General features: G+C 41.2%; 1 pseudogene; it reads left to right on the forward strand.

Annotated features, from left to right (window-relative positions):
* Nucleotides 1-8480: 8480 nt before the first annotated feature.
* LOC108514281 (60S ribosomal protein L23a pseudogene) lies at nt 8481-8964 on the forward strand (annotated as a pseudogene).

An 8964-nucleotide genomic window follows, 5' to 3' on the forward strand; every position in this document is an offset into this window, starting at 1 on the left:
GCATAGTACCGGCATAAAAATAGACATATAGACTAATGGAACAGAATAGAGAACCCAGAAACAAATATATACATCTACAGTGAACTCGTTTTTGACTAAGGCGCCAAAGACATACATGGGAAAAAGACATCCTCTTCAATAAATGGTACTGAGAAAACTTAATATCCATATGCAAAAGAATGAAACTAGATGCCTATCTCTTGCCATATATAAAAATAAAATAAAATGCATTAAATACTTAAATCTAAGACTTCAAACTATGAAACTACTAAAAGAAAACATTGGGGAAACTCTCCAGGACCTTGAAGTGGGCAAAGCGTTCTTGAGAAGTACCCCCACAAGCACAGGAAACCAAAGCAAAAATGAACAAGTACGATCACATCAAGTTAAAAACTTCTTCACAGCAAAGGAAACAATCAGCAAAGTCAAGATAAAACCCACAGAAATATTTGCAAACTGGCCGGGGGAAGTGGCTTATGCTTGTAATCTTGGCATTTTGGGAGGCCAAGGTGGGCAGATCATGAGGTCAGGAGTTCGAGATCACCCTGGCCAATATGGTGAAACCCCATCTCTACTAAAGATCCAAAAAAATGAGCCGGGAGTGGTGGTGCATGCCTGTAATCCCAGCTGAGGCAGGAGAATCGCTTGAACCTGGGAGGCAGAGGTTGCAGTAGCCAAGATTGCACCATTGCACTCCAGCCTGGGTGACGGGGTAAGACTTGGTCTCAAAAAAAAAAAAAAAATAAAGAAAAGAAAATATTTGCAAACTATCCATCTGACAAGGGATTAATAACCAGAATAGATAAGGAACTAAAAAAACTATAGGAAAGAAATCCGATAATCCAACTTAAAAATGGGCAAAATATCTGAATAGACATTTCTCAAAAGAAGACATACAGACGGCAAACAGGTGTATGAAAAGATGCTCAATATCACTGATCATTAGAGAAATGCAAATTAAAACTAAAATGTGATATCATCTCACTGCAGATAAAATAGCCCTTATCCAAGACAGGCAATAATGAATGCTGGCAAGGATGTGGAGAAAATGAAACCCTCATACACTGTTGGTGGGAGTTTAAATTAGTACAACCACTAAGGATAACTGTTTGGAGGTTCCTCAAAAAACTAAAAATAGGTTACCATATGACCCAGCAATCTCCCTGCTAGGTGTATACCCCAAAGAAAGGAAATCAGTATTATCAAAGAGATGTCTGCACTCCCATGTTTATTGCAGCACTATTCAAATAGCCAAGATTGGAAGCAGCCTGAGTGTCCATCAACAGATGAATGGATAAAGAAAATGTAAGATATATACACAATGGAGTACTATTCAGGTATAAAAAAGAGTGATATCCTGTCATTTGCAACAACATAGATGGAACCGGAGGTAATTTTGTCAAGTGAAATAAGTCAGGTACACAAAGACAAACTTCACGTCTTTTCACTATTTGTGGGAGTTAGAAATGAAAGCAATTGAACTCATGGAGATGGAGAGTAGAAGAATGGTTACCAGAGCTTAGGAAGAGTAGTGGGTGATGGCTCCAAAAAGCTCCTAGAATGGATAAATGAATTCAACAAAGTTTCAGGATGCAAAATGAATGTGCACAAATTAGTAGTTCTTCTGTGCACCAACAGTGACCAAGCTGAGAGTCAAATAAAGAACTCAACCCCTTTTATAATAGCTGCAAAAAAATAAAATACTTAGGAATATACCTAACCAAGGAGGTGGAAGACCTCTACAAGGAAAACTATAAAACTACTGAAACAAGTCATAGACAACACAAATGAATGGAAATACATCTCAAGCTCATGGATAGGTAGAATCAATATTGCAAAAATGACCGTACTGCCAAAAGCAATCTACGAATTCAATGCAATTCTCATCAAAGTACCACCATAATTCTTCACAGAACTAGAAAAAAAAAAATTCTAAACTTCATATGGAACCAAAAAAGAGCCCACATAGCCAAAGTAAGACTAAAATAAAAAAGAACAAATCTGGATGCATCACATTACCTGATTTCAAAGTACACTGTAAGGCCATAGTCACCCAAACAGCATGGTACTGATATAAAAATAGGCACATAGACCAATGGAACAGAGTAGAGAACCCAGAAATAAACTCAAACACTCACAGCCAACGGGTCTTCGACAAAGCAAACAATAACATAAACTGGGGAAGGGACACCCTATTCAACAAATAGTGCTGGGATAATTGGTGAGCCAGATGTAGGAGAATAAAACTGGATCCTCATCTCTCACCTGATACAAAAATCGACTGAGGATAGGCTGGGCGTGGTGGCTCATGCTTGTAATCCCAGCACTTTGAGAGGCCGAGGCGGGTGGATCATGAGGTCAGGAGATCGAGACCATCCTGGCTAACATGGTGAAACCCCATCTCTACTGAAAATACAAAAGATTAGCCGGGTGTGGTGGAAGGCGCCTGTAGTCCCAGCTACTCGGAATGCTGAGGCAGGAGAATGGCATGAGCCCAGGAGATGGAGCTTGCAGTGAGCCGAGATCGCGCCATTGCACTCCAGCCTGGGTGACAGGACGAGACTCCATCTCAAAAAAAAAAAAAAAAAAAAAAAAAACAAAAAGTATAATTGGGTTGTTTGTAACAGAAAGTATAAATACTTGAGGTGATGGATACCCAATCCCAATGCGAATATTATGCCTTGCATACCTATATCGAAATATCTTACGTATTTCATAAATAAATAAATAAATAAATATATATATATATTTATGCATTGGATCTGTAAATTGCTTTGGGCAGTATGGCCATTTTAATGACACTGATTCTTCCTATCCATGGGCATGGAATGCCTTTCCATTTGTGTCATCTCTGGTTTCTTTTAGCAGTGTGTTGTAATTCTCATCGTAGAGATGTTTTACCTCCCTAGTTAGCTGTATTCCTAGGTATTTTATTCTCCTTGTGGCAACTGTGAAAGGGATTGCCTCCAGTCCCTAGTAACCTTGGACTCTCTGGATCCTGAAGGCAATAATGCCTAAGGCTATGAAAAAGCAAAGATGGTGGCCTGTCCCTCCCCCTGGGAGCTCTATTCCAGGGAGGTGTAATGCTGCTACCAGTGACTGGCTGGAGTTCCAAGCCAGTGGGCCTCATCTTGCAAGGTGCCATGGAAGCAGGGCCTACGGATGGTCAATGCTCAGCCCCCTGGATTTAGCTCCTTTTCTAGGGGTAGAACCTCCCACTTCACTAGAGTTGCAGCTGCTTTTGCCAGGAAGTCCAGTTATCGAAAGTTTCTGGGACTCCATGTATGCCTGAGTGGCTGCTCTGCCAAAATTCCACATAGCTCTGCATGTCAGAATGCAGACCGTGGTGGAGTGGGTTCATGAAGGGATCTCCTGATCTGAGAGTTGCAAAAATATATGGGGGAACACATGGATCTCTGGGGTTGTTCACTCACTCATGGAGGCTCCCCTGGCTCTGTGTCACTCCCGGGCAGGCGATTGTCCTGCCTTGCTTTTCTCCATTCTCTGTGGGTTAAGTTGTTTTCCTGATGAATCCCAATAATTATACCGGGATGACTCAGTTGAAGGTGTTGTATTTACTCACCCTTTCTATTTGTCTCCATGAGAGTGGCGCACACTAGCTGCTTCTAGTCAGCCATCTTGACCATCCTTCTCCCTGACTGCCTTTCTTTTGGGTATATACCTAGCAGTGGGATTGCTGGATCATATGGTAACTCTATTTTTAATTTTCTGAGGAGCCTCCAAACTGTTCTCCACTATTAGTACAATAGTAGTTGTACTAATTTACATTCCTATAAACAGTACGAAGGTTTCCTTTTCTCCACATCCTTGCCAGCATTTGTTATAGCCTGTCTTTTGGATAAAAGCTATTATAACTGAGGTGAGATGATATCTCATTGTAGTTTTGATTTGCATTTCTCTGATGATCAATGATGTTGAGCACCTTTTCAAATGCCTGTTTGCCATTTGTATGTCTTCTTTTTGAGAAATTTCTACTCAGATCTTTTGCCCACGTTGAAATTGGATTACTAGATTTTTTTCCTATAGAGTTAGTTGAGCTTCTTAAATATTCTGGTAATTAATCCCTTGTCAGATGAGTAATTTTCAGTTATTTTCTCCCATTCTTTCCGTGGGTTGTCTTTCCACTTTGTTCATTGTTTCCTTTGCTGTGGAGAAGCTTTTTAACTTGATGTGATCCCATCTGTCTATGTTTGCTTAGGTTGCCTGTGCTTGAGGGGTATTGCTCAAGAAATCTTTACCCAGTCCAATGTCCTGGAGAGTTTCCCCAATGTTTTCTTGTAGTAGTTTCACAGTTTGAGGTCTTAGATTGACATCTTTAGTCCATTTTGATTTGATTTTCATGTACGGCAAGAGATAGTGATCTAGTTTCATTCTTCTGTACATGGATATCCAGTTTCCCCAGGACCATTTATTGAAGAGACTGCCATTTTCCCAAAGTGTGTTCTTGACATCTTTGTTGAAAATGAGTTCACTGTGGGTGTGTGGATTTGTTTCTAGGTTCTGTATTCTGTCCCATAGGTCTACGTGTCTGTTTTTATGCCAGTGTCATGCTGTTTTGGTGACTATAGCTCTGTAGTATAATTTGAAGTCAGGCAATGTGATTCTTCCAGTTTTATTCTTTCTTCTCAGATAGCTTTGGCTATTCTGGGTCTTTTGTAGTTCCATATATATAAATTTAAGATTGTTTGTTCTAATTCTGTGAAGAATGCTGTTGGTTTTTTGTTTTGTTTTTGTTTTTGTTTTTTGAGACGGAGTCTCGCTCTGTTGCCCAGGCTGGAGTGCAGTGGCCGGATATCAGCTCACTGCAAGCTCTGCCTCCCGGGTTCACGCCATTCTCCTGCCTCAGCCTCCCAAGTAGCTGGGACTACAGGCACCTGCCACCTCGCCTGGCTAGTTTTTTGTATTTTTTAGTAGAGATGGGGTTTCACCATGTTAGCCAGGATGGTCTCGATCTCCTGACCTCGTGATCCGCCCGTCTTGGCCTCCCAAAGTGCTGGGATTACAGGCTTGAGCCACCGCGCCCAGCTGTCGTTGGTATTTTGGTAAGGATTGCACTGAATCGGTAGATGACTTTGGGTAGTATGGACAGTTTAACAATATTGATTCTTTCAATCCATAAACATGAAATATTTTTCCATTTTTGGTGTCCTCTTCGATTTCCTACATCAATGTTTCATAGTTTTCATTGTAGACATCTTTCACTTCTTTGGTTAATTCCTAGGTATTTAATTTTATTTGTAGCTTTGTACACAGGATTACTTTCTTTATTTCTTTTTCAGATTGTTCGCTGTTGGCATATAGTTCACCAGGGATACAGCAGTAAACAAAATAGGCAAAAATGTTTTCCTCGTGGAACTATATTCTAGTTGAGAAAATAGATAAAAAGCAAATCAAATATATAGTACTATGTAGAAAAACTAAAGCATGGAAGCAGAATACATAATATAATAGAATTGGGCAGAAATGTTAGATTGGTTGCTTTGGAAAGGCTTTACTGAGAAGGTGTCTTTTGAGAAAAGACCTGAAAGAAGTGAAGAAACTGTGTCCACACGGATTCCTGGGTAACAGACTTCCCAGTGAATGGCTAATGCAGCTGGCTTCTGTAGTGGGAGCATGCACGGCTAGTTCCTCAAACAGCAAGGAGACCAGTGTGGGTGCGGTGGAGTCAGCATGGTGGGTAAGAATGAGATATGAATGAGAAAGACAACAGGTGAGAGAAGGTTATGTAGGACCCTGTAGATTATAGTAAGGGCTTTGGCTTTTCCTCTGTGTAAGCTGGAAAACTGTTGGAGGATTTTGAGCAGAGACCTGACATGTTCTGACTTCCATTTTAAGTGGATCACTGTGCCTGCCGTACTGAGAATAGACTTTAGGGGGCAAGACAAGAAGCATGGCTAGAGTTTTGTTGTTATTATTGTTATTGTTTAATCTTACTTTAAGTTCGGGGATACATGTGCAGAATGTGCAGGTTTATTACATAGGTATACGTGTGCCATGGTGGTTTGCTGCACCTGTCAACCCGATATCTAGGTTTTAAGCCCCGTATGCATTAGGTACTTGTCCTAATGCTCTCTCTCTCCTTCCCCCCCGCAACCCCCCAACAGGCCCCGGTGTGTGATGTTCCCCTCCCTGTGTACATGTGTTCTCATTGTTCAATTTCCACTTATGAGTGAGAACAGAAGCATGGATAGAGTTTGAAGATCACTACAACAATCGAGGTGAGAGATAAGGGTAGCTTTGACTATGGTGATAACAATGGAGATGACAAAAGATCAGGTTCTCAGTATATCTTGAAAGCAAGCCAACAGGGTTTGCTGAGACACTAGATGTGGGACGTGAGAGAAAAAGCAAGGATGTCTCCAATATTTTTGGCCTGAGCAACTGAGAAAAAAAAGATGCCATGAACCCACTTGGGGAATACCAGGAGACAGCTTTGGATATGTTAAATTAGCTAGCCTATTGGATATCAAAGTAGAGATGTCAAGTTGGCATTTGGAGAGGAAGGATTTTGCCCCACAAAACCTTGGAAGGCTTAGAAACTGGGGGCACCGATTTCCATGGACAGTAGGTGTGAGAGTAGGGGCTGAAAACTGTGTGACTGGTAGAAAAATCTGCAAATATATAAGTTAGACCTCAGGTTCCCTATTCCAATACTAGCGAGTTCATATTTGAAGAAGCTGAACCAGAAAGTCCCTGGACTCAGAACACTGGGTACTGTGCAGGGCTGGATGCAAACATGGAGGTTAGGTGAAAGTCTACGTATTGAACAGTGAGGTCTGCAGCTCTTCATCCCCATGCATTTCTCAGGTTTATATTAACCAGGCAAGCATTTGTAAGATCCTTCTCTGAATGGCCCAAGAGAATAGACCTGCAGATGCTGACATCTGGGAGTCAGTTAGATGAGTGAAGGAAGTCAAGTACCCAATCCTCTATAGTAAGCTAGGGTTTCACCATATTGGCCAGGCTGGTCTTGAACTCCTGACCCTGTGATCCGCCTGCCTTGGCCTCCCGAAGTGCTGGGATTACAGGCGTGAGCCACCGTGCCTGGCCAATAAATTGTATCTTGATCTTGGAAAGAAACAAAAAAAGCCCAAACTGAGATTTGAGAATCAAAGTTTGCCTTTGTATCCAGGCAGTTAACTGCCCGCAACAAATAAACAACAAAAAAAATCTCAATGGTTTCAGAGGGAGCTAAAAGAAACCAGCATCTATACAACATAATATTTACAATGTCTAGAATTCAATCCCAAATTACCTGACAAGCAAAGAAACAGATAAATGTGATCCCTTATCAAGAGAAAATACAATCAAAAGCCCAATCCAAGATGACCCATATGTTGTAATTATTAAACAAGGATTTTAAAACATCTATTGTAACCATGCATAATGATGTAAAGAAAAATATATATTTGTAATAAACAAATGGAAAATCTCAGCAGATAAATAAAAACTCACAAATAAACCAGGTGGAAGTTCTAAAATTGATTAAAATATCTAAAATTAAAAATTAACAGCAGCAGATAGAAGATGACAGAGGAGTCAGTGAATTTGAAGATAGATCAACAGAAATTATCTAATCTGAAGAAAAAAATTAAAATAGAAGAGATCCTCAACATCAAAATCTCTGAGATACTTTCAATGAGTCCCAGAGAAAGAGACAAAGAATGGGGCAGAAAAAAATCTTGCAAAACAATAGCTGAAATTTCCCCCAATTTGGTGAAAGACATTAATTTACAGGCACTAGAAATTCAGCAAACCCCAATCGGGATAAAGATGAAGAAAACTATGCGTAGACAAATCGTTATCAAACTGCTGAAAACCAAAGACAAAAAGAAAACCTGACACCTGTCAGAGAAAAATGACAGATTACATACAGGGAATGACAACTCAAATGACCATGTACTTCTCACCAGATACTATGGAAGCCAAATAATTATGCTTGATGCATCCCCAAGCATAAATTAAAAGGGAATTCGAAAAAATATTCAAAGAATCCAAAAGAAGACAAGAAAGGAGGAACGCGGGAACAAAAAAACAAGGGGCATACAGGAAAAATGACAATAACATTGCAGACCTAAATGCAACTGTATCAACAATTATAGGCCGGGCGCGGTGGCTCAAGCCTGTAATCCCAGCACTTTGGGAGGCCGAGACGGGCGGATCACGAGGTCAGGAGATCGAGACCATCCTGGCTAACACGGTGAAACCCCGTCTCTACTAAAAAATACAAAAAAACTAGCTGGGCGAGGTGGCGGGCGCCTGTAGTCCCAGCCACTTGGGAGGCTGAGGTAGGAGAATGGCGTGAACCCGGGAGGCGGAGCTTGCAGTGAGCTGAGATCCGGCCACTGCACTCCAGCCTGGGTGACAGAGCGAGACTCCGTCTCAAAAAAAAAAATTATATTAAATGCTAATATACTAAGCACGCCAATTAAAATATGGAATTGGACCCTGTTCACAAGATGACGCCAAAAGCGAAGAAGGAAGCTCCTGCCCCTCCTAAAGCCGAAGCAAAGGCTTTAAAGGCCAAGGAGGCAGTGTTGAAAGGTGTCCACAGCCACATAAAAAAGAAGATCCACAAAAAAATCAAGATCCACCCACCTTCTGGCAGCCCAAGACACTGTGACTCTGGAGGCAGCCCAGATATTCTCAGGAGAGTGCCGCCAGGAGAAACAAGCTTGACCACTATGCTGTCATCAAGTTTCTGCTGACCACTGAGTCTGCCATGAAGGAGACAGAAGACAACAACACACTTATGTTCATCGTGGATGTTAAAACCAACAAGCATCAGATCAAACAGGCTGTGAAGAAGCTCTGTGACATGGATGTGGCCACGGTCAACACCCTCATCAGCCTCTTGGAGAGAAGAAGGCATATGTTCAACTGCCTCCTGATTATGATGCTTTAGATGTTGCCAACAAAATTGTGTTGAGTCCAGTTGGCTAA

This window comes from Rhinopithecus bieti, unplaced genomic scaffold (genome assembly GCF_001698545.2).
Source record: "Rhinopithecus bieti isolate Rb0 unplaced genomic scaffold, ASM169854v2 scaffold_32008, whole genome shotgun sequence".
NCBI classification, from domain to species: domain Eukaryota; kingdom Metazoa; phylum Chordata; class Mammalia; order Primates; family Cercopithecidae; genus Rhinopithecus; species Rhinopithecus bieti.